General features: G+C 53.1%; 1 protein-coding gene across 1 annotated transcript in view; it reads left to right on the top strand.

Moving 5' to 3' along the window:
- Window positions 1-24990, top strand: part of RPH3A (rabphilin 3A) — a 166713-nt gene that overhangs the window by 75479 nt on the left and 66244 nt on the right. Inside the window, exon 3 of the mRNA XM_053669853.1 lies at window positions 16160-16275. The gene's annotated coding sequence lies outside the window, so the exon portion shown is untranslated. The remainder of the gene's footprint in view (window positions 1-16159; window positions 16276-24990) is intronic.

The raw sequence follows: 24990 nt of genomic DNA on the forward strand, positions 1-24990 counted from the left end.
CCTCTTCCTCCTGAAAAGGCATCAGAACCCCCCACTGAATTGCTCACTGGAATGAAATCAGTTTCCTAAAGCTGGCGGGGAAGCTAATTTATGTATCGCCATCAATGGGAAGGCTTTGAAATTAATTGTCTCAGCCAACCTTGTGGAGACCTAGCGGTGTTGCATTTCTCACGTGAAAACATTATCCCCTCAGTGGCATCTGGTGGGACTCCCAAGTCCTCCTCCTCCTCTCCTGAGCAAGAAAATGTAACTTTTGTGGGCTTCCAAATGAAGATGGCGAACTGAGTGGCAGTAGGAAGAACCCTTAGATTACAAGGCAGGCTTTAGACTTTGGGTGGAAGCTGGAAATAGCTCTGAAGTTGACTCACGGTGGGGCCGGAGGTCGGGCTTGTCTTTCTGGCTCCTTTGGCGGGAGTTTGCTCCGAAACAATTTGTAACCACATAAGTGATACAGAAATGCAGTTTTATAGAAAATACCAATTTACAAACAAAGCTAACATCCCTCTTTACCGTGACTGTCCCATGCTCCTGAAGGATCCAGTCACTGGTTAGAATTTATGTTCCCAGATCAACGTTCTTCTGTGCGTTTCTGTGTTAATGTACAGTGTGGTCCTACGAGTGTGTTTTACATAAACACGCAACACTGTAAATGCTGTACCCACAGCCTGCTTTATCCACCCAGCGTGACGACTTGGCATTCTTCTCACGTCAGGAAAGCCTGCGTCTTCTGTTTTTGAAGAGCTTGGTGGTATTTCTATGAGTCAGCTTGCGCTGCCTTAGCAGAATACCGTGGACAGGGTGGCTTAACCAACAGACATTTCTTTCTCACTATTTCGGAGGCTGGGAAGCCCTAGGTCAAGGTGCTGAGCGACTCAGCTCCTGGTGAGGGCTTCTTCCCAGCTTGCAGACACCCCCTTCTCTCTGTGTCCTCACATGGCCCAGAGAGGGAGAAGAAATGAGAACGCTCTGGTCTCTGTTCTTATTTTTTTAAAAGGATTATCTATATATATTTCTTAAAGATTTTGTTTATTTACTTTTAGAGGGGAAGGGAGAGAGCAAGAGAGGGAGAGGAACATCAATGTGTGGCCGCCTTGTGTGTACTTCCTACTGGGGACCTGGCCCATGACCCAGGCACGTGCTCTGACTGGGAATCGAACAGGCGACCCTTCGGTTTGCAGACCGGCGCTCAATCCACTGAGCCACACCAGCCAGGGCTCTCTTCCTCTTTCTGTAAGGACACTACTCCCGACTGCTCCCATCTACGCCCATCATGGGGGCCCCACCCTCATGACCTCATCTACATTGAATCACCTCCTGAGGACCCCCCCCTCCAAACACCATCACATGGGGGGTTGTGAGTCTGGGGGCTGGGCATTCAGTCCGCAGCAGTGTTTCGTAATGCGGACATGCAGCACTTCCACAGCGATTTCCTTACTGACACGTGTCCAGGCTGGTTTTAATTTCCCTGTTACCTTCTGTGTCATCATGGACTTCCTCGTTCGGGCCTCTCTCTCTCAGGGAGGCGCCGAGAATGGAACGACATAGTTCTGTCGTTTGTATGGTGAGGGAACTGAACGAGTCCAACTCATTTTCGGTGTGACCTGGGTGTAATTGAGGGTCCCCTGTGGCTCCGTCTTTGTTCTGTGTCAAGTCAAAGAAATAACACCTTGAAAGGCAAATAGAATTGAATACAATTTCATTTTTTTTACTTGGTTGCCCCCAAAACCCCCCCAAAGGTAAGGAAGGGCACGGTTGGGGGCGAGGGTGGGGGTCAAAGTTGGGAGGGTCGGATTCTTCCTCGTGAATTGGGGCGATTGTTGTTTTCAGGTGTCAAGCTGATTCTTTGGATTTCAGATGGAATGGTGTTCATCCTTGTTGAGGTGTCCAAGCCAGTTTTATTTCCACCTTATTTTTAATTTTCTATGTACCCATGGGTCCGAGGTGCGCGTGGTGGACACAGGGAAATGTGGGGAAGGGCGCAAGGCCGAGAGCCTCCTCCCACACCTGCCGTCTTTCCGGGCACGCGCACTGCGCACCATCTCATGAGTCCTCCTGCCTGTGAAGGCGGGCCGACTGGAACACAAGTGGTGGCTCACCCAACGTAGTTCGGACATTTCTCTCTCTAATTGTTTAACTATGGGAAAATTCAGATAGACACAGAGGAGAGAGGCAGCCCTCTGTTCGCATCGTTCAGCTTAACATCGATCAGCCAGCTGCCCTTGCTTTTCCAAACCTGTGACATGTCTTGGGTCTGGTTCCACTTCTGTTTGTGGGAACCTGTCTCCTTTATTCTCATGGCTACTTCGTATTCTGTAACAATAGGGGCAGACGTCCCATCGTCCATGTAAGTGGACCCTATTGATCCATCAGGCACGTCTGTGGCTTCCAATCTTACATTACAAAAAACAAGGCTGCGGTGAACGTCCTCTTACCGCCGTCTTGGAGCACGTGTGTGAGTAAATCTGTAAGAAGTTCCTGGAAGTGGAACTGCTGAGTCAAAGGCATATACATTTGCAATGCATATTGCAAATATGCAGGACGGCCAGCTGGCCCGCGGATGGGAGCGCATTAATTCTCACTCGCTGTACTAGTGCATGAGACTGCCCGCTTCCCCCCATGTTCATCAGCATAATGGGTTATCCCATTTTTTACCTTCACCATACCTTCCTCTAGTTACGCCTTCGGCAGCACTCTCCAAACCCAGACGTGAGATCTCTGCCGAAAGCTGTGAAACCCACCGAGTGGCGAGAGTTCAGCACAGGACAGAGCGGAACGTGTCCATGAGCACCGTTTGTGGTCGAGGCGAGCGTTGGCTGCAAAGGCGATGCATGGCTCACATACATGTGCACGCATGTGGCATAGGGACTGGGTGGTGAGGGCAGCGTAGCTCTTACTGTGGCGCTGGGTCTGGAGGGTTTGAAAAGTCCCCCCTCCCTGTCGTCTCTGCTCCAGCCCCCTGAGAGCAATGTTCCGATGCAAATGTCCCTCCCCCGCCAGCGTCCTCCCCACCTCGCCTCCGGCCAGGTGCAGGCGGCCCCCTCAGGGCTGCTGACAACTGTGTCCCATTCAGGGCTATCAAACCTTCTCGCTGAGGGCCGTCCTATGCTGCATACAGGGCACTTCAGGGTCTGTGTGCCATTTGGCCAGGGGACTTGGCCGACCCACAGTGGCCCTGCAGGAAGTGGGCGCAGGAATAAATACTCCAACCTCTCTATCCTCCCATCTTCTTGTCCTGTTGGTTGAACCCAATGGTCAAGGGGGCCCAACAGCACATTCTGTACCGGTCAGCCTCCGGGATGTGCGGTCCATGCAGAGCAGGGGGACAAGGGTGGAGAGTGCTTGGAGGAGAACCGGAAGATGACTGGGACAGCGATTTATCTCAGGGGACAGTCACGGCGTGGCTTGGCAAGGCCGTGGAATGGAGCGGTTAGGAGTGTGGGTACCAGAACTGAAGCCCCTGAGCTTAAGTTTGGCTTCTTCCACCCCCTGTGTCTCTCTGTGCCTCAGCTTCCTCATCTGTAAAATGGGAACAATGATAATGGTACCCATTACATCTACTGAATCTGTCACATACATTCTATTGAATAACACATGTCAAGCACTTAAATTAGTGCCTGACACATTCTAAGTGCTCACTGATTGTTAGCTCTTACCAGTATCATCCCTAGGGATGTTGGTTTTTTCCCAGGCTTGAATGTAAATTTAAAGGGGAGGCGAAAGTGAATAAAAACTTCCTTTGAGGACTGGGGCTTTGCAGAAGCAAAAAGAAGTGAAATCTGAGTGTGGGGACTTGGCCGCCTGGAGCAGAAAAGGTCTCCGCTCGTCCCCATACACGGCCTGCTCCCGCCTCTGAGACTCCGATTGCTGGCACACAAGCTCGGAACTCACTTCTTGTCCCTTTCAGCCCTGTCATTTTTTCCTTAATCTATAGGCTGATGGGACACATTTTAATGGGGAGATTAAATGAGTTTTCATTCACTACTTTGAAATATTTTAATCCCCCAAGGAGAAAGATTAAAGCTCTTTATGGAGGGTAGGGGTATATATTTTTTATTTTTTTAAAAACATTTTGTTTATTTTTATAGAGATAGGGGAAGGGAGGGAGGAAGAGAGGGAGCAAAGCATCAGTTGATTGCCTCTGGCACGCCCCCAACCAGGGACCTGGCCTCCAACCCTGGCATGTGCCCTGCCTGGGAACTGAACCAGCAACCTTTCGGTCTATAGGCCAGCACTCAATCCACTGAGCCACACCATCCAGGGCTTTTTAAAAAATTAATGTTGATATTCAGCATTCCACGGACTCCTCCTTCATTTTCTGGTATCAGTGCGTAGAAACATTCCATGGCTCCCAGCACCACCAGCAGCAATGAAAAGAGAAGTGGGGAGGGTGGGTGGGGGAGGACTGGGCTGCTGGGAAGGAGAATCCAGTAACAAGCCAGCTTCGTAAAGGAGGGCGCGGGGAGGGGAGGATGCTGAGAGATGCACAAAGCCCGTCCGGACGAAGGGGCCAGGCAGTTGTGCAGAAATGCATATCTCTATCTCCATTTCTGTCCCTGTCTGTCTTCACCTCCGTCTCTGTAGACAGATAGACAGACACTGAGTTACAAGGAGAGATACAGATAGATACATAGATATAGTTAAACAGGTATTTTTGAATTAACACATTTTTAATAAGGACAAAGAGTTCGGAAGGAATGAGAACTCTCTCGGGCGCGAGAGACAGGTTCCGGCACACAAAGTGTGGGGACGATCCAGCGGGAACAAAATGTTTAGGGGGCCCTGGCTGGTGTGGCTCAGTGAATTGAGCACCAGCCTGCGAACCAAAGGGTTTCAGGTTCGATTCCCAGTCAGGGCACAAGCCTGGGTCGTGGGCCAGGTCCCCAGGAGGGGATGCACAAGACGCAACAGAACATCGATGTTTCTCTCCCTCTCTCCTTTCCTTCCCTTCTTTCTAAAAAAAAGATAAATAACTAAACTCTTAAACTCTAGACCTTGTCCACCTCGGAGAGCACAGGTTTGAGAGTCCAGAGACCCCAATTCACCCCTGGAGCCTCCTGCGTCTGGGTTGTTACCCTCCTAAAATGAGAAGGAGGCGGGGCATAGTCAGCCTTCCCGGCTTGCTTATGGGCTGGTGGAGGGCGGTCTTCAGGAGCTGGCGGTCAAGGGTGGCCTTGGCTGGGCACCGGCCTGTACCAGCCGGCCTCTCATCTTGCAGCAGGCTAGTTGGGGTTTATGACTGGGTTGGAGTTCAAGGGCGGGGGGCGTTGAAGTCGCAAGGCCCCTTCAGGTCCAGACTCCTGGCATTCTGTTGGCCAAGCAAGACACAGGCCAGCACAGCGCAAGGGGCGGAGAAACTGACTCCACCCTTTGATGGACAGAGCTGCAAAAGCCCATCACGGTGCCAAGCCACACTGTGAGGGACGTGGGTACAGGGAAAGGCAGAATCGGGGCCACTTCTGCAGCCAGCCCACCGCACTCGTCTCGCTGTGCGAAGATAATGTTAGCGCTTGCTTCTTAGACGTGTTGTATGAATTCAGTGAGCCCGCACATCCAAAGCAGGGGCTTGGAGCCAGGCTCGCAGGAGGTGCTCTGCAAATATTAACTGTTGCCGTGGTCATTCATATCGTCATTATGATGGATCTGGGTCCTCCTGATCCCTGGGCATCTGCTCAGTCCAGCGCTTCGGTTTAGACCCCTCTCAGATTTTCTCCGGCACGCCTGATTGCTTTTCCCCTTCATACCGGAGCAAGTCCGTGCATGGAAAACCTTCCGTGATGCTGTGAACACAGATGCCACTGCGCGTTAGCGTCCTCTGACCATTAGCTGTCACGGCAGCCAGAGCAGAGATCTATTTAAAGAACATGTGGGTTCTTAGCCTTAGCTTTTTGGCCCTCAAAGTCGTTCCAGGGACGGGGTCACATCTGAACTGGGCAGAGGGGTCCTGATAAGCGACAGCCCTTTCGCACGCCATCTGCCGTGACTCAGGAGCGGCGACGTAATTGCCCAGTGAAATTCGGTCACCTCGTGTTGATTAATGACGCCGCCGGCTAAACGTCCCTGGCTTATTATTTATTTTTACTTCCAAAGGAGAGAGACAGAGCCTGGAGTTGGAACTGCCTCCCAGGCAGCCATGTCGCTCAATTCCATAGTCCTACTGACGGTGCCTCAGCTGGCTGAGCGCACTTGACGTTGAGCTAAGAGAAGAGGGACCGCGAAGTCTCCGCTTTCTTGGGGCTCTTGTTTATTGCCCGGCAGAGAATGGCCAAGATGCTTTTCGCCACGTGGGAGACAGCTCAACGGTGGTCGCTGTGTCGGGTCTGACATCAGCCCTTCTTCCCAATCGGAGGCACGGGCATTTGCAAAAAGAATCTGCACGTGGGGAGAAGAGCAGACTGCATTTGTTGACAGAAATCCCCATGAATTTTAATTTTTTGAGAAGAGGGGAAACACCTTCTTTTTGATCCCATCTCCAAACAGAAGAAAAGCCGGAGATGCAATGTGTTTCTGATTTGCCAGGAAACAGACAGATTTCATTCCCCTTATTTTTAGAAGTAGCTGTCTAGGTACTGGGTTCTGTCGAGTGGCAGCGGGGTTATATTTGGAAATCCTAATTGTGGAGAGGCTTTCTTTCAAAAGCAGCCCAAAGCCAAACTAGCTCCCACGGATGCTTCCTTGGTTGTTTCTTTTTTATCTTAATCCTTCTGACACCCTGGAAGTAGTTCAGCCATAGAATGAAAAGAATCTATTTTGTCCATCCTTGACATTTACTTGACTTTGTAGCTCCTCTGCAGAAGCCACAGTCTCATCCTCTGGCCCTCACTTTGAAGAATGGTGGCAGAGGAAAATAATGAGTTTAATTTTTTTTTAGTTAAAACACTCAATTCAAATAGACTAAGCCAAAAAAAATAAAAGTAATGTATTGACTTACATTATGGAAAAGCGCAGAAGCTTCAGGCATGGTTGGATCCAGGTGCTCAATAAAGGCAGAAAGCCTTTTCTTACAATGCCGTCTCTTTCGCATGAACTTTTGTCTTGGGCTGGAGGGTGGTGAAGATGCCCCTCAGCAGCTGCGGAGTTATTTTACCAGCCAAGCAACCCCCGTCTGAAAGGGGTACTTCCTTCTTAAGAGCACTTACAAAAGTTTCAGATACTCGTTTCATGGGCTTGCACCGGTCATATGCCTTTCTTGGTATCAGTCACCATGGCCAGGGGCATGAAATAGATGGGTTGGTGAAGTGTGGGCATGTGCCAGCCCCTGGAGTAGAGGGAGGCAACAGCTCCACCCAGACTTCATGGACCAACTGTGGGGGAAGGACAGTAGACCCAAGAAAGCAATCAGGAGCGAGGAAGTGTGTCCCGACCGGACCAGGGTAAAGGATGACCTTCGGGATAACATGCTAGTCTGGGTCCTCCAGGAAGCAGACACCAAGGTGGGATTAATTGTGCGGAGATCGAATTAAGGAAACACGTATACGGGAGAAAATAAGAGGATGGCCGGGAAGGCGTGGAGAGCCACCAGACCCTGAGTGAGGGGGCGGGAAGGAAGGCTGGCTGGGAGTGTCCTCGGCTCCTGCACAGCCTAGGAAGTTTCAGCAAGGTCCCGCAGGCACAGTCCAGGAGCCCCGTGTCTCCCAGGCTCAGCGGGCTTATTTGACTGTCTCTGCTGCTCTGGGTTATTGTCTGGGAGCAGCCCGTGGAAGTGTGACCTCGTGTGCCCCAATGGCTTTGGGAGCGGCGCAGCTGGGACCCTCAGTCCATTGAGCTCCCTGTAGCTGGAGGTCTGCAAGGCACACCCTCACGGCTGCTGCAGATAATAACTCATTTATAAAGTATCTCATAGTTGCCAAGGCACTGCCATAGCTTGTAGCTTAGTTGGTCCCTCCCCGCATTTAATAGATAGGGAAGGTGAGGCAGGAGAGGTAATGATTTGCCCCAACCACTCCACTAGCCGTGAAGAGCTGGGACTTAGATCCTGACCTTGGCCTATTTACCTATCATTTCCACGCAGTGGGTGGAACCGTGTCCCCCCAGGTTCCTAACCACCTGGAACCTCAGAACGGAACCTTACTCAGAAATAAGGTCTTTGCAGATATAATTAGTGAGGTCCTACTGGGTTAGGATGGGCCGTAAACCCAACATCACTGGTGTCCTTATAAGAAGAGATGAAGATGCGGGCACCGATGCGGCAGGCGAAGAAGGCCCCATGATGGTGGGGGCAGAAACCCGCGGTGCAGCCACAAGCCAAGCAGCACCAAGGATTGCCGGCGGCCGCCAGAAGTGTGGAGAGGGGCGTGGAACAGACTCCTCCGGAGAAGAATGCAGGAGAGAGCAGGGGCCTGTTGACGTCTTGACTTTGGACTACTAGCCCCCAGAACTGTGAGGAAATAACTCTGCTGTCCTCGTCGTTCAGTTGGCGGTGATTTGTTTTGGCGGCTCCCGGAGGCTGATACATCATCCATCCTCGTGAAAGAACCTGCCACCCTCTGCTTCCTCCCTGTGTCTGTGCTGCACGACCCTGCCTGCCCCCCAGCCCCATGGGCCCTTCTGATTGGATAATTCCAGAGCCACAGAGTCTGTGGTCAGACGGCGGAGGTGCAGAAATGCTGGGCCAAGGAGACTCAGGTCCCATTCCGTCCAAGGAGAGTGGCTGAGACAGTGGTGTGTTGATAGCAGCAGGTTCCGCCCGCTGTGATGTGAAGGGCAGTCCACCTCCACAGGACTCTTTCCCCAAATCCAGAGCCCAGTCTAATTGCGAGAATCATCAGACAGGCCCAAACCAGGGGTGGGGCGGACATTCTGCCAATTACCTGACTCTTCAGTGTGTCAAGGTCGTGCAACGGTGAAAGACGGAGACGCTGTCACAGATTGGAGGAGACCGAGCCGTGACGACCACGGGCAGTGTCAGGTCCTAGAACAACCAGAAGGGACATCAGTGAAACTGAACGCAGCCCGTTAATAGCATTGCACCAGCGCTAGCATCTCGGTTTTGACAGATGTGCCATGGAAATGTAAGGTGTCGACGTGAGGAGAAGACAGAGGAAGGGTATGTGGGGACTCGCAGCTCTTCTGTAAGTCTGAAACCATTCCAGAATTTAAAAGGCTATTTAGACAGAGAAAGAGAAGCAAAACGAAGAAATACCCAGGGCAGTCAGCGACAGGGCAGGGCTTGGTTTACGACGGACCGTTTCCAAACTCCGTGACACCTGGCTGAGCTGTTCTCGGACGCACCTGTCCATCCATTCATCCAACAGTGGCTTTTTATTATACCCCGTGGTAGGTTCTGGGGATACAGCCGTGAGAGACTGTCGGGTGTCTGACCACACGGAACTTAAGTTGTAGTAAGAGAAACACGATCATCTACCTACTCAAATGAACACGAAACTACCGCAGAGTGATAAATGCTGCGCCGAAAACTAAAGTAGGCAATGAGGGAGAGGTGGTCAGAGAAGGCCTCTCTGAGACAGGGACTTGAGTGGGGACCTGAATGACGAGAAGGGCACACCTGTTGTACAAAGAGCAGGAGGCGATGCAGTCCAGGCAGGAGGAGCAGCTGGTACAGAGGCCCCCGAGGTGGTGAAAGTCTGGGGTGCATGGTAACCAGCAGAAAGGCCTGCGGCTCAAGCACCGGGAGAGAGGGGACGGAGGAGATGAGGGCAAAGGGTGGGAGTGGTGGGAGGCAACGCGGGGCTTGTCCACACTCGGCTGTTTTACGTGTTTCGGTCCCCTTCGATTCCTGTAAACATCCAGGGAAGTGGATGCTCTTGTTCCTTTTTACAGGTGGGGATGGAGAGGCTCAGCTCCTCTGTTCCCTGTCCCTGCAATGAATTATGGGAGTATCAGGACAGGCAACAGTGCTGTGCTTTGATGCCCCCCCAAGGTTGACTTGAGAATGACGTGTAGATTCTTATGGAAAGTACCCTCTGGAACTTCATTTGGTTCCTGTAAAAAGCCAGTGGGCACTTTCAGTGCAGCCAGACTTGTGACCTCCCGGAGCTTTCTCTCTCTCCCTTTGCTGTTCTGCAAAGGGCTAGTGCGAGGTTCCCAGGGTGCGAGTGAGCGGGAGTGTTGTGTGAGGCTGTAGCTTTAGAGCCGTCAGGTCTGGGGCGGGAGGCACCGCCAGCCTCCGCCAGTCACTTCCTACCTTTCTCCCAAGTCCATGTGGTCTGGGTCCGTGAGAGGCGTCCCAGGCGCCTGGCTGGCTGGGTTTCTTCCTGCTCCATTTCTATGCAGCTGACGGGGTGGCGGGGAGCCCGGTGAGCTCTAGGAGTCCGCGTCAGAGAAAGAAACTTTGATCTTTGGCAAGAATGGTGCCGCTTTCCATTCACCCAGCCACTCATTCACTTACCAAGCGTTTACAGGGTGTTTACCCGGTGCCACTGGGTGGAGCCAGGCCCAATGTTAGGTACATTAAGACCAACGTGGTCCCCTGTCCTCTGGGAACTGAGGTCTGGACACAGCCAGCAGCTCTGGCAGCCGCCTGCTGGGTGGGCCACTCAGTCTAGTCCCCGTTGGACTTGCTCGCAGAGACCGGCGTCTGGGGGACACAGATGCCTGTTCGGGGTCACTCCAAGGCCGTCGTGGTGTGGGGCCTCACCGCCCCTGGTGTGGAACTTCCCACCGATTATTTAAACAACCCCCATTGTTGGCCATTTAGATGGTTTCCAATCTGTGGTCGGGAGAAGCAAGGCCATGCTGATAACCTCTGTACAAACACCGAATCGTTTCCTTAGGTTCAGTTCCTTGAGAGGCTCCCCTGGGTCGAGTGGCAGTTGTGTGTCGTCTCTAAGGTTTTGGACACCTAGTGCTAGGTGGCCCTGAGGGAAGGCCACGCCACGGGCTGACCACCTGCGGGTCCGCTTCTCTGCTGTCTCGTCCGCTGCCTGAAACGCAGCGTTCCCCAGCCCTGTCCCAAGTGCCTCTGTGTGTATTGGCTGCTGGGATTCTAATGACAGCTGTGTGAGGAGGTATTGTTATTGACCCCACTTCGCAGATGGGGCCACTGAGGCACAGAGAAGTTGAGTGACTTCCCCCAGGCCACACAGTTCATGTGGGGGGGGGGACCCAGGCCGCCTCGCCCTAAAACCTGACCCTTTAACCAGCTCTCCTTCCTCCAGCACTTCTGGCAGTTTGGGGCTGGACTCCTCACCAGGCTTTCTCCAACAAGTGAAGCACGCAGCGCACAGTAGGTACTCAGTACATGGTAGCTGCTCTTCCCTGTCTAGATTATACATCGCTCATTCACATCCATTATTAGCCCAGTGACGTGTCCCGGGCATGGTGTTACCGTCCCATTTTACAGCAGAGGAAACCCAGGCTCAGGGCACACAAGTGACATGTTCAAGGTCACATGGCTGGTGGATGGGGGAGCCGAGAATCCAGCTCAGAGCTCCGGAAGGCAAGTCCCTGTCTCTCCCCTTGCAGTGCCTTGCCTCGTAGCGGCGAATCGACTGATTAGTAAATAATACTTGTCCACTTGTCTTACAAGCTCCCTTTCCCCTGTCCTGTGGCATCTTCTCTGTAATGACCCTGTCCTCTCCGACGGGGACCGAGGAGCCTCCTCAGACTTGCTGCTTTCCCCAGGGGACAGGGTCTGTTTGGACACATGGGCCGCCTCGGGGACCCCGCTATTCTCTCTCTCTTTAGCTCTTTCTCTTTCTCTTTCTCTCTCTTTCTCTTTCTTGCTCTCCTGTGCTTCTCTCCCACTTACTTGCCTTGTCTCTGCTGGGTCCCCTGGGATGAGGGTGACACTGCTTTCTTTTTGTGTTCCTGGTGAGAGCGTTTCCCCAGAGGCTCTTAAAAGAGAGGGTTGGAGTGAATATTGCAGTGTGCCCGGCGGTGCCATCCAGCCGGAGCCTGGAGGCCGGGCGGAAGCTGTGAGCACCGGTCCTTTCTGCTTGGGCCTCCTTCAGGGTGCACACGCAGGTGGGGGCATGTGCACGCATACACACGTGTGCAGGAGCATGTGCACACACACACATACACTGTAGGACTCCTCTGGGACATGCTGGGAAAATCAGTTCCCTCTGCTTTTTCAGCTTCGAGGGGTCGCCTGCAATCCTTGGCTTGTGCCTCTTTCCCTCCGTCTTCAAGGCCAGCAACAGCATCTCGCTCTCCCCCGCCCCCTATCTCGTCTGTACTGTATCATGACCTCTCCTCTCTGACCTCCTCCCTCTGCTTTTCCCCTTGTAAGAGTTCTTGTGATGCACTGGGCCCTCCCAGGGGGCCCAGACTCTCTCCCCATCTCAGGATCCCTAAATATCCGTAAAGCTGCATCTGCCACGTAAGGTAGTGTAGTCACCACGTCGGGGGTTAGGACGTGGGCATCTTTAGAGGCCGCTTTCCTGCCCCACTTGCCAAGTGAAATGGGAACGTTTTGGGGGTGGGGGGAGCATTCTTTCTTTCTGGGCGACCTCAGTGCCCATCTCCCTGGAGACAGTCCGGCACAATGGACCCTGAAGCAGACTGTTTAGATTCACGCTCTGCATCCTCCCTCTTTCTGTGTTACCTGGGGCAAGTCACCTAACCTCTCTGTCTCTGAGTTCCTCATCTCTGAGACGAGCAAATAGTGTAACAACTTTATTGCACTGTTATAAGTCATGAAAAGCCCTGGGGTGACAGAACATGTCACACGCTGCATAATGAGCACCAAAAATAAATGGGAGAGACCATTACAATTAGGGATGCCCTATAGCAAAGTAGTTAGAAACTCAGAGGGCCTTGGTTCAAGTCCCAGTCTGGCCACTTAGGAGCTGACTGGCCTCAGGCTAGTTGCATTCGGTGCCAGAGTCTCAACTTTCTCATTTGCAAAATTGAAAATAAAACAGTGATCATCTTAACCCCTAGGGCTGCTGTGGGGATAAAAGCTAGTGCGGTGCACAGGAACCCCGCGGAGCACAGTGGGTAGCTCTGGTTGGTGGAGTCGTCACCGCCACCCGCTGCTGCTCCCCGTCCTCCCTGGGGGTGCAGGGGAGCCTTCCTGGGCTGCCTCCAGCCTCAGGAGAACAAGGACAGGACAGGGCAGCCCGCCGAATCCAGGGCCCCCAGAAACCCCTCTGCAGGGCTCCAGCCTTGAGAGGGTTGGGGCGGGGCCAGCTCAGCCCCGAGGTGAGTGGTAAAGAGGCAGCTCCCGGCTGCGGGACCGTTAGAGGTCATAGCGGCAGCTGGCTCTTCGGACAAAGGGCTCTCAGGACGGGAGAGGGTTTGGACATGGTGACCAGGGAGGAGGGGAGGGTGGGGACTAAATCCCCGAGAATCCCAGGGCCAGTTCCTAGATGGCATGATCACCAGGAGAGGTGCAGGGTTCTGGTTTCAACCATATCATTTTTTTTTTAATTTTGCTGCAAAGCCCTGTTTCAATGAAAACTTGGGCAGATGCCCAGTATGCAGAACAGTGAAAAGCACAAACTGCTGTTGCTGAAACCAGAGCTGGGGGCAGGGGCAGCAACTCGAGCCTCCTCTTCACTCCCACAGGGACCTCTAGGGGGCCCCATTTGAGGAAACACTAGCCGGGTGGCAAAACCGCAGGCTTTGGAGTCAGACCTGGGGTTCGCATTCCTGCCCCCGCTGCTGCTGTGGCGTCACCTCACCTGTCTGAGCCTCGGTCTTCTCGGATGAAAGGGGGACAAGGTTGCAAGACTGGTGACGGTAACTCTAGAGCGCCCGGCACATGGGAGACCTCTCGGCCTTTAGCAGCTGGTAGCTATTTTGATCCCCTAAGGTGAATTCACAGCAGACCCTCTGAGAACAAGAGTCTGAGACCCAGGGAAGCTGTGAGGTGGAGGAGACATTCCTTGGGACCAGGAGCCAAAAGGCTTGGGAACTACTGGGGTTCTGCTTCTGCCACCGGCAGCCTGTGTGACTTTAGTCCCTCTCTGGGCTTCTTGAATCACTTTGCAGGTGTTCATTGCAGGCCGGTGTGCCTGTCAGTGTTCTGGGCACTAGGACACAGGCCCTGGCATCTGAAAGGCTGAGTTCTAGATTCAGCTCTGCTACTACCTAGCTTTTTGCCCATGGACTGCCTTTCTCTGGTCCTCAGTTTCTCCGTATGTAAAGTGAAGGCATTGAACTTGTATCACATGGCCTTCCCAGAAAAGATTCTGTGAGACCCTGGCCAAAAAAAGAAAAACGATAGCATGCCCTTGAACTTGACTCTGACATTCTGAAACATGGGCTTTGCAATCAGACAACCTTGGGTTTGAATTCTGTACCACCACTTAGTGTGAAACCTTATGCAAGAGACTTAACTTCTTGAGTCTCAGTTTCCTCATCTGTAAAATGGAGACAATAGTAGTACCCTCACAGGGTCATGGGGAAGGCTCAAGGTGAAGTTTGTAGCAGAGCAGCTGGTGCATAATTGGTTCTCAATAAATGATAGCTGCCTTTCACACTCCCCCCCACCAAAATCATTGTCACCATCACCATAAAGACCACCATCACTAATCCTCACCACCATTACCACCATCCTGAGATCATGGTCATGATTATCTATAAAGTGAGGCTCTAAATGGTCTCTAAATTCTGACATTTTAAGTTCTGCTTTTTAAGGCAAGTATTAAATAACAAATGGGATAGCTCGCCCTGGGCCATCTGAGTGGCATTCTTTAGAGGAGGGTCCCCAATGACGAGGGCCGTCCTTCACCTTGCAGAGGAGGTCTGAACAGACCTTGGTCTGTTTGAGATTTCCTGTCCTTTCCCAGACACGGGAGCCATGGGACTCAGTGGTTCTTCGTGTGTTTCCCTGGTTGCATTTTCTTGTCCATGCAGCAGTTTCACGGAAGGCCAGCCTGGATCTTCTGGGGACGGGTCTGTTGCCAGGGCTCAGTTGTCTGATCTAGACCTTCAGGAATCCCCCAAGGCCATCCCGCTCAAACCGCGTGCTGGAAGCAGGGACCGTCACGTACCACCCTGGGTGGGCTGTCGATTCCTCTCTGTCTGTCAGAACATCTGAATCGCAGGACAGGGTGTTCTGACACCCTGCCCAGGGTCACGGGGCCAGAGCAGCTACCTCTTGTGTGTTCTCGTTGTTGCTTTTTAACCTCTTTCCGTCTTTAGGAAAATCAAGTAGTCGAAACCTGATGTTATAGACAGGACTTGGAGACATTAATGACTCTCACAAGGTTGTATGGGGGGTTAGACCTGGGATCCAGAAACCTGTCAGCTGCTTGTTCAACTAAGCCATCCTGTCCCTTAAACATTTCTGTGTCCTATTCCTCAGCTTCCCAACTCTGAACCCGGAGGTTCCCCAGGTCCAGATCAGAAATCTGCAATAACATGGGTGAGGACAGAAATCAGCTGTTGGGGAAAAAACACATGAAGGTTCCCCCACTGGGGTCAAACTCTTCTCTGAGCCCAGCCGAGTGGTGGTGGTCTGGGGGCGTGTGTGGGAAAGGGCCTGCGAAGTGACGGCTCCTTTGCTCTGTGAGTGACAATATTAGAACAAGTGTGTGAGAGGTAGGCTGTCACAGACTTCACTGCATGATGGCGAGAAGTCCCATCTCCCTCCTTTCCTTTCCCTGGACTCCCCTCTTCTCTGCTAAAACCGTCCAATAACTCAACTTCTCTGCCTGAGGGTTCGCTTCCCGCCCATCCCCTCCTCCGCCACAGCTTAGCGCTGTCCGCGGTGCTGATCGCCAAGCTCCCGACTGCCGTTCGGCCCGCTGGGATCTCTGGTGCGCCCAACCTCTCCTCCCGCCTCCCACCTTTCTCCAGGCACCTCACCCATAAATCACGGGTGGGAGGCAGGCTTGGTTCCCCTGCGCCGAGAAGCTGCTGCCCCCTGCCTTGCTCAGCACAGGGCTTTGCAGCACTGGAGGCAGCTGCCACTGATTTCGGGCAGTGGAAGCAATTGATTCGTCGCCTGCCAGCCGCCTGGAGTTGCCTACGCGGGCGGACGACAGAGAGGGAGAAGAGGGAGAGAGAGAGAGAGACTACAGAGAAAAACCTTCATCCATGTGGAGCACAGTCTGAGGGAGCCACGGTCTTTGCCGTGTGCACGGACCGGTCGGACTTTCCTCCCCTTCTGGTGGGGGTATTTCTTTTTGTCTTGGTTCTGCGTGGTTTAGGGATAGTTTCTGTGTGTGAGTGTGTCTATGTGTGTGTGTCGGTTCTTAGATTTTATTTTGGGAAGAGTAGGAGAGTCAAATGAACAATTTTCTTTCAGGCACCTCCACTGAGCTTTCAAACCAAGTCATCGGAAGTTAACATCTTCCCACCCGGCAGGGAAGGGGCGTTGGCAAGGATTCAGCCCGCCGTTCCCCCTGCAGTCTTCTGGTGCCGGTAAGTGCTGTTCCCCTAAATTGTGCAAATGGGCGGGGGGCGTCGGCACCCCGGTTGCAAGCAGGTGTGTAGAGGAGCTGGTGGGGTGGTGGGTAGGTGGGAGGGGAGGGGTGTTGAGGGACGGCCACGTTTATTTGCCCACATCCTGCAGTGTTTGATCACCCAAGTGGCACCTCAGAGCCAAATTATATTTCAGCTCAGTGCCCGAGGAGGGGGTAGAACATGCTCACATCTTAGGCATTGTGATAGAAACCGTGGGTCCTGCCTGGTTTGGCCTCTGCCTTGCAGTAGAAGCCGTTGGAAGTAGTCGGCAGTCCTCTGAGTGAATTAACCCTTCGTGGGGAGGGCCAGCCTGGCACGGAGGGTCTCTGGGTATTCTGATCGAGTGGGTGGGCACCTTGGCCCTAGAGGGGAGAGGGTCACCTGAGGCTGGAAGGTTAACCCTTGCCTGGTGTCACCTGTGCACACCAGGTGAGACTTGCACAGGACAGGGCTCAGATTGTTTCATCTTCCAGGGACAGCGGAGTAATTCATTGTGGTGGGGTTTTTTTTGAGGCTGTTCTGATTTTCCTGATATGACCTGGGAGCCACAGAGGGACCGCATTTTCCTTGGAATGAGTGGTCGAGTGGGCCAGAGGGGAGCATCCAGCTGCATGCTGAGCGGATGATGTTTTATTTTCACAGGTGGTATAACCTGTGAGTGATTGTATCGGGGTTGGGGGGGGGCGTGCATCTTGGCACCAGCCTGGGAGGCTCCATCCTCGAGCCCATCTCCGAGCAGGGAGAGAAGGGAGCAGGGTTTGTTCCGGTGCCGGGGAAGGGCTCCAGGGTAGAGCACACCCCGCTGTAATTATCTGAGATCCTGTTGGGATAAACCTGCACCAACCTGTTAGTGAGTGGCAGGTGGAGGTCCTTTGCAAGTGAATCCAGAAACTCACATTTAATTTTAAAGTGACTTTGCGGCTAAGCTGTGACTTACCAAAAGGGGATTTCTCTTTGCTTCCTCCTGTGACTCCAGCTACCTTTCTGGAAATGAAGGCCTTTATTTTTAGCATCTGTGCTGTAATCTCAGGGGTTGCTTCAGTCCTTCTGCCTCCCTAAGGATTTCCACTTTAAGTTCTTGTTCTTGGAGGTGGGAGGGATGAAACCTCAGTCCCGAGACCGGCGAGCCTGGAACGCACGCAGGGCCCACTCAGCCATGTTCTCCAGCCCCGGGGCTCCGTGGGGACGCCAAAATCCCAGGGTGCGTGCCTGCTCGGACAGCACATGTAAAGCAGAGGTGAGGATTTCTCGGTGGTTAGTGCCCAAGACTCGGTCCTCAAATCCCAGGCTTCCTTCACAGGGTGACCTTGAGAACAAAGTTGCGTGAGTTTCCTTCCCGGGAAGCCTCACATGTGAATGATGAACGTGAGGAAGTTCAGTGCCAGTACGGAGCCACAGATCTGGCTGTGGGTGGCATTTAACACACCAAACTCTGGCATTGACCAGGCAGGCTGGACCATGTCTGGGGCCCTGGAGGGGGCGATCTCCGGGGTCCCCTGCAGTGCTGAGTGTTGACCTTTGAGGGTCCAGGGTGGACTGGGGAAGACTTGAGGGAGCCACAGGGGCCTCAGTGCCACATCACCATCTGGTAGGGGAGCGTTTTGATATTTTAGTGACTGGTCGGCCATGCGGTGCGTGTCAGCCCAGCCGAGGGAGCCAGGGCTGGGTTGTCCCCATGTGGGTGCTTCTCAAGCAGCTCCTTGCTGTCTCCCAGTCTTACTTCCTTGGGGGTGGCCAAGATCCAAGAGGCAGCCTTCCCTCCTCCCCCATCACATCTGAAATGGTGCAATGTGGTGCACCAGCGGGAGGGAGACGGGAGCCTCTGGAACGAGCCTTGCACTTAGAGCAGGAGACCTGGGTTCTGGCCCCAGCTCCGTCTCCCCTTCCCTGGCCTCGGTTTCCCCGCCTGTGCAATACGGCAGTTGGTCAGGGCAACCCCGAAGCCCCTTCCAGCCCTGAGGTTCTGTGTGTGCTAAGCGCGTGTGCATGCATGTGCACACATGTGCACACAGGTTTCTAGGCAGGGTCAGCACTGCCTTTGGGAATGCATCACGCGTGTTGAGGAGTCCCTGTTTGGGGTGAACAGGGGTGGGGTAGGGGGCTTTCTTGTGACAACTCCAGTAGGTTCCTGGAATGCCGTGCTCAGGTGGAGAGGGCTCTGCTTCCGGTGTAGTACAGACAGGTGCGCAGGCATCTGGATTTTGCAGCAAGTGGAGGCCCCTTAGAGACTCCTCCTGGGGGTGACAGCAAAGGCTGCCACTTTGAGTGCCGCCGCCCTGAGAAGAGGCATGCTTACTCGAACACTCAGCATCGGGCGGCTGTGGGCCCTCCCTAATGCCCATCAGTGCACCTCAAGTTCAGAGCCTCTGACCTAATCTAACCCCTTCTGGGGGCAGGAGGGCAGAGCGGGAAAGCAACTTTCCCAAGACCCCCTAGTGAGCCATGGCACAGTGACCTGCGGATCTACCATCCTGGAGACAAACGAGGCATCGTCCCCTCACTCCTGGCTCCGGCATTCGCCAGCCAGCCTGGGATGTGGAGGGGGGGCAGGAGCACCTCGCCAGCCCGGGCTGGTTCCAGGGATGCATAGGCGTGGACATTGCCTTTCTCACTCACAGAAGGGAGGCAGGGCCGGGGATCCTGCACTCTCGCAGGGTGGCCTGGGGGTCAGTCTCCCCACTTGGCTGTGCTTTTTCCTCCTCTTATCGCTCCCACACGTCCCGGGTGCCTGTCCAAGGCCCTGCCTTCCAGGCGGGGTAGGTGCTCTGGGGGATTACTTGTAGCATGTGGTTTTTACTCTTTATTTATTTACCTGTGCCTCCCCCATCTCTCTCTCTCTCTCTTTCTCTTTATGTGGATCATTGAGTTTGTGACTTTCTAATAAAATCCACCGTGACATGTGGTCCTGTCTGCTGCTCTCTCGCCCTTTTGAGTGGAGAGTAGCAGCCGATGTGAAGACGGTGAGAAGCCAGCAATGCAGTTCCTTTCTGCCGGGCACTGTGCCTGTGACCTGGGCTAAAAATAGCCCCCAGTGTGAGGAGTGGTGGGCCGGAGCCGATGAGCTTAAATTATTCAGCAGCCACCCACGATGGGGGTCCTCAAGGTGCTGGCATGTGAGGGGGGCACCACAGCCCCCTCTTGCTCCTGCTCCCTATCCCCAGCTGCTGGCTGAGCCTCCGGAGCTGCCATGTGGGACTCTGGGAGCAGCTGGACCTGAGTTTGAATCCTGACACCAGTGCTCCTCGCTGTGTGACTTCAGGCAAGACCCTTAACCTCTCTGATACTCAGTTTCCTCAGGTATATGAAGGTAGTTTGGTGTGGTGGCTGAGAGAGTGGGCTCTGGAAAGAAAGCTCTTGGGTGTAGATCCTGGTTCTAGCATTTTCCAGTTGTTCCACTTCATCTCTCCAGGTCTCAATTTTTCCACCTGTAAAGTGGGGATGCTAAGAGAATTAGGAGAATTTTAAGGGTTAACACTTGTGAAGTGCTTTGACTTGAGTGAGTACCCCACAGCTGTCAGTGGAGGGGATGGCATCGGCGACAGTAACAGTGGAAGGGACCACTAACCCAGACGTGATCGGGGTGAGGGAGAGGAAGGTGAGTCCTGCCTGCCAGTCGTGTAGCTTTGGTACCCAGGAGAGAGAGGATGTGGCTGGAAGTCCCTGGACCTCCTCTTCTTCATCCATGAAATGGGTGCACCGGCCCCCTTTTCTTAAAGCTCATGTGTCCCTGAAGATCGGGGTGGCCGAGAGCACGGGGAGCAGGCCCTGCAGGAGGCCCAGGAGGAGAAGCCCGCGGCCTCCTCTGAGTCTTCTATTCCTCCCAATCCTGGGAGGCTTTTGCTGAGTCATCCCAGCTCACCATCTGAGAGGCCGAGCATTTTTCCCGGGAGACCCAAGGCTTCCCCTCACTCCCTGCTGCCGCGCCTGCACAGAGCTCCTGCAGGTGCCACAGGGTGCACCCTTCAAGGCCAAGGCTGTGCCGTCTCCATTTTTGGAGTCGGTTCGCACACAACTCAGCAGTGACTCGCATGCATGCGTGCACGCATGCATGCATGGATGGAACCTCAGCTGATCATCTGATGGGCAGGTCAGTTTGGGGAGGGGCCTTGGCCTATGATCCACCTAGAGGCCCGATTGTGATGAGTCACTGGGGAGGTTTGGAAGGACTTCGCTTTCCTCTCAGACCTACTGCAGGCAACCCACAGGCCTCTGTCTCGTACCAGCACAGCCACTGACGTTTCTTTACGCGTCGCACATTTATTGAGCACTGACAGTATGCACGGCACCGTGGTGGGCGCTGGGAATAAAACGGTGGCAATTCCTTCGGGACTTAGACAAAGCAAGTGGCAGCTTACAGAACGTGACCCTTTGTGGGGGTGGCACTTGGTCCCACCCAGAAACACTCAGCCCCCTGACACCCAAAATTCTATCATGAAAGTGTCATTCTTTGTCTTAAGGCTTTGCTCCTGGATGGAGAGCAGGGGCTCTGGGGTGGGGTGATGTACACAGCCTTCCTTATCAGTCACTCACACCTCAAGGAGGAGGAGCATGAAATATTTTCCCCAAAGTGAGGAGAGAGCTTTTCTGGAGTGAGGAGTGGAGTTGGCGCATGCAAACCTGGCAGGTAAGAGAAAGGGTGAAGGCAGAGAAAGGTGGACGTCGCTGGATACCCGCTCCGCTGGGGGGTGAACAGCTCTGCCATGCCCGAGAGCGCCCGAGGGCAGTTCTCCAGTTGCGCCCTGTACCCGAGCCATCAGAGACGCTGGGTGTGGGCCCCTGCCATAGATAGAAGAGGGGATTTGTTTTGAAATGCAAAACGCTCTCACAGGCAATAGTTACAACGGTTCCAGGTGTGCTGGGAGCCTCAGACTTTTCCCAGAGGTTCTCCCCTTGCCCATCACCCCTAAGGGTTTGAGCAGAATGAGAATCAGGCCCGATGCCTCCCAGACACTGTTAACTTTCTGCCCTTGAACCCGTTTCCACAGGAGTGTGAGCTGGACCTGGCAGAGCTGACGCGTTCCTTGCTAGCCTCCTAGTGCTCCGGGCTGGGGGGCGGTGCTGCGTCCTCAGGCAGGACCCAGGGGCTTGGGTTCTCGTATCTCTCAGGGACCCAGCAGCAGGGATGGGGAGCCCAGCCAGGCCCCTGGGGCTCTTCTTAGACCAACTCCGCTCCCCATCTGGGCCATGGAAATGGGGGAGACAAGAGTGCTGTGCCGAGGCACCAGGCTGCCGTGCGCAATGTCACAGCAGTTTCCTCGAAGTAATTGTCTTGCTGTCATTAGTTATAATGACATAATTCTTGCTTAAATCTCATTGTAATGGAGCCGTGTCAGACTCTGACTTAGCAATCCAGCTAGTGAGCAAGATAACAAGCCTCAGGAAGCTGAGGCTTGTGCCCACCCCTCCCCAATGAATCAACAAGAGGAAACTCAGCTGACAGCATCCTAATGACGCTCGGTTTGTGAAGGCTTTATTTGCAGAGCGGTGGGGAAAAACTGCCCTGTCTCTCAATACAATCTCAGTGAGTTCATTCAGGTACCTTCTCCTTGCTTCCTTTTTTCTTTCTTTCCTCTTTAATGCACTTACACAATGACAAGCAGCGACTGGTGAATGGGAGCTGCTTTCAGTAGAGAACAGGTTATGTAAGCAGGTTCCGTCCAGCGGCGTTGGTGGGGCAGCGTGTGGGGCTGCTGCAAGGAGGGACGGGTGGCGTCTCCAAGGTCGCGGGAGGCCCTCCATTCAAGATGCCGGCCAGGAAGCATCCTTGTGGTCCCTTCTGTCCCACAGCCCGGCCCTGGGCCCTGGTGGGTCCCGCTCCCCTCCACCTGTTGGCATTTTCCTCTGCCCCTGTGTGGCTGGATCAGTCTGTCAGCTTTTAAGTAGGATACTCGGACTTGACGAAGGTGATGAAGTCCTTGGAAGTGGCCGCCACCATGTCAGGTGGCAGTGTCTGGCCACGCCTTCCCCCCAAAGGTCTGTGGATCTGGGGCTTGTGGGAGAGGCTGTTGGAGAGGATGGAAAGTGTGAACTTCTGATGGCAGTTTTTCCTCTGGTCATTAGAGACCCGGTCGCCCCAGGCCAGAGGGAGACCTCAGGCCCGAGTGTGTGCCAAAGGACAGACGCAGGGCAGGGGCCAGACTCCGGAGTGGGAAAACGAAATGCGCAAACCAGTGACAAACCTCCTCTGCCTTTCACAAAGGGACGTACTGCCGCTCCTTTAGGTTAGTTTCTTCTCCTTTTCCCTGGGAAGAGTTTATCTGGCTGGGGCCAGCCTCCTATTTCCTGCAGAGGGGTCTGGGCCCAAGTGCCTTAGGCAGAAATCCCCAGGGATCAGAAATCTTCCTCACGGGCCAGTGACAGGAGGGGCCTTTGCCTCTGATTATAATGTGAGGAGAGCCGGCCTCATCCGCATCCTGTGTTTCCCACGGGGAACTCACCGCTTTGTGGGTTAGCACGGACATTTCTGTGTGGGCCCAGGGAGCCCAGGGTGGAGTCGTTCTTCGTTCTCATTTCCTGGTCTGTGACCATCACTGATCTTTGCAGGCCGTGTTCTCAATGTTCTGTTTTTAAATTAATTAATTAATTATTTAGAGAGAGGAAAAGGGAGAGAGAACAAGAGGGAGAGAGACTTGGACGTGTGAGAGAAACATCGATCGGTTGCCTCTTGCGCGCCCCCCAGCCAGGGACCTGGCTCACGGCCCAGACACATGCCATGACTGGGAATCGAACTGGCAACCCCTTGGTCTGCCGAACTACACCAACCCACTAAGCCACACCAGCCAGAGCTGTTTTCTCCATTTTTCATGTAAAAATATGTTCTTTAAAAATAAAACATTGGAATTAGTTGATGGTAGTTTTTAAAAAAAAATTAGTGTCCTTCCTTGGCAAATAAAAATAGCAGCAAACATGGAAAACATTTTACTCATCTGAGAAATCCAAGTGCGTGGGAGATAATTTTGTCCAATCGTTAGCCTCAGAGGTTACCAACTTTTAGTGTGTGCAGACATCTCCTGGGGTAGTTTTTAAAATGAAGATTCCTGAGGCCCATCCCGAGAAATCCGGATTCAGGAGGTTTGGAGTCGTGCCCAGGAATCAGCAGTATGAAGAATTTCCTGATGATTCTGTTGCAGCCGCCCCATGGGTCATCCTGGGGGGGATGCTGCCTTCCCTGGCGGGCCAGGCTTCTCCATCACTCCCTGGGCAGTGGGCTTGAACGCCTCCCAGGAGGGGGCGCTCAGCACCTACCAAGGCACCCGTGCCTGTCAGACAGGTCCTGGTAGCATGGCTGTCCTTTCTGGTGTCGACTTAGACCCGACTCCTGTCACTTCTGGTTATTTTGTCTTCTGTAGCCAAACTGACGCAATAAAAGCGTGGTTCTTAATAGTTCAGTGCATGTTAGGAGGCGACTGCACGAGGCTAAAAGTCCTAGTTCACTTTCGTTAAAGGCGTAAGTCCGGGAGTGAATGTCTGATACCTTCCGCGTGGTAATTTGGTTTCTCCTCCACCCACATGCGTCACTCATTCATTCATTCATTCAGTTGCTAAATACTTATTGGCCATCTGTGACTACATAGATCAGAGATCCCCAAATACAAGATGGACCTTTGACCTCCACATTTTTCCAAGAAAATGATCCATCTCCCCAACTCCCACAAAACGTTGGCCAGACTTAAGTAAATAACTTATTAGAAAAAGGAAGACAGAAAAAAACCTATGAAGAATATGAACGAAATGGTCAAATATCCATTTATAATATTTCATTCGTTAACTGTATTCCACACATACTTTAAAATATATAAAATAATCCATAAAAACTTCTTCCTTTACCTTTCATATATGTTTTAAAAAAATGAACAAACCAGAAAAGGAAGGTGAGTTTTATAACTTCAGTACAAGTCCATCTACTGCGAGTCTTTCAGTGAAGAATGAGAGGAGGGGGTACCGTTTGGAGCTGCCCAGTGGTTGAAAAGTTTAGTGAGAATCTATATGAACAGTTTTGTTATTCAGAATAAAGTAAATTGACAGAGATGATATAAAAAAAAACACTTGATAGCGTTAGAAAATTTGGGGGGACAAAGGTGATAAAAGGTGAACTTCTGTTTTCTGAGGACTATTTGGTTGGGGGGTCCTTATCTTCTACCTGGTCATTTAGAGTATTTGCCAGGCACTGTGTCCAGTGCCGGTGTGCAGTTAACAATTCAGATTTGGTACTTTCTCTCAAGGAGGTAGTCATGAATCAGTGATCATACACAGGGGCATGTGAACAGACCCTGAGCCAAGGGTTCCAAAGATCTCTGAGAGCATGTCACAAGGAAATCTGACCAAATCCAGGAGGGCTTCCCTGAGGGGGTAGCATTTGACCTGAGAGCTGAAGGATGAACAGGAGTTAACTGAGTAAAGAGAGGAGAAAAGAACCTTCATGGCGGTGAGCACAGCATGTGCAAAGGCCCTGAGGTGGTGTTCACGGATCTGAAGGGAAGCCGGCCTGGCTAGAGCACCAGGTCGGGGGAGCCCAGGGAGAGATGAGGTTGCCGGTACCTGCCGGGCCAACTGTGGCACTGATTCCCTGGAAAGAAGGGGGACAGAGGGGCCCCTAGCAGGGAGAGAGTTTGTTCTGCAATTAACCATGGTGTGGGGCCCCTCCCTGAAAATGTGGAGGAAGGATGAGAGTGG

The sequence above is a fragment of the Artibeus jamaicensis genome, unplaced genomic scaffold, assembly GCF_021234435.1.
Source record: "Artibeus jamaicensis isolate MK-2021 breed Jamaican fruit bat unplaced genomic scaffold, CSHL_Jam_final contig_525, whole genome shotgun sequence".
In the NCBI taxonomy this organism is placed as follows: Eukaryota; Metazoa; Chordata; class Mammalia; order Chiroptera; family Phyllostomidae; genus Artibeus; species Artibeus jamaicensis.